Source organism: Tursiops truncatus, chromosome 4 (assembly GCF_011762595.2).
Source record: "Tursiops truncatus isolate mTurTru1 chromosome 4, mTurTru1.mat.Y, whole genome shotgun sequence".
Classification (NCBI taxonomy): Eukaryota; Metazoa; Chordata; class Mammalia; order Artiodactyla; family Delphinidae; genus Tursiops; species Tursiops truncatus.
The window spans coordinates 52,120,332-52,120,906 of record NC_047037.1 but is presented as its reverse complement, the minus strand read 5'-3'; the positions used below and the strand labels follow the sequence as shown (position 1 = coordinate 52,120,906).

The 575-nt window shown below is 36.7% G+C and overlaps 1 non-coding gene across 1 annotated transcript; it reads left to right on the top strand.

Annotated features, from left to right (window-relative positions):
* Positions 1-218: 218 nt before the first annotated feature.
* LOC117312261 (small nucleolar RNA SNORA56) lies at positions 219-347 on the top strand. Its single transcript, XR_004526519.1, has one exon. It is a non-coding gene; the product is annotated as a small nucleolar RNA SNORA56 (small nucleolar RNA).
* Positions 348-575: the final 228 nt, after the last annotated feature.

Sequence of the window (575 nt, the reverse complement as noted above, 5' to 3'; positions counted from 1 at the left end):
TGGTTATAATAGGTTCAATTTTTATATTCTTACCTCTGGTTAAATGTACATTTATCTTGAATTTTTTTATTTAAGTGGATATTTTGGGCTTCTTTTTGAGTCTAACATCAAGTAGGCATGCCGGAATAAGTAGAATATATAAAATAATTGAAATTTAATATACTTTTAAATATTTGTTTTCACAATGATAAAATACAGAATGTAAAATAGAAAATGAGCAGTAGACAGTTATCCCTTTCTAGTCTGGCTCATGGGTCTCTAGAGGGAGTCAATCTGCAACAGTAAGTGGTGAGTTCTTCTGTCTAGCATCAGTATTTTGATGGTGGCTTTGGACTTGCCAGATATTACTTGCCAGAGAGAGGTCATGGCCAAAGCAGTAAAAGCGTCACAGGCAGTTGCTAAAGCAGTAAAAGCCCCAAATCGGAAGCAAGAAAATGAAAGCAACAAAAACATCTCCAGTGTCTCCACAGTTGGTCAAGAAGGAAAAGAAAAAGGGCAAGAAGACCAATGCTCCTCTGGAGAATGTGGGTGAGCCTGGAGATAGGGACCGTGATACCAAAAAGAAGAAGAATATA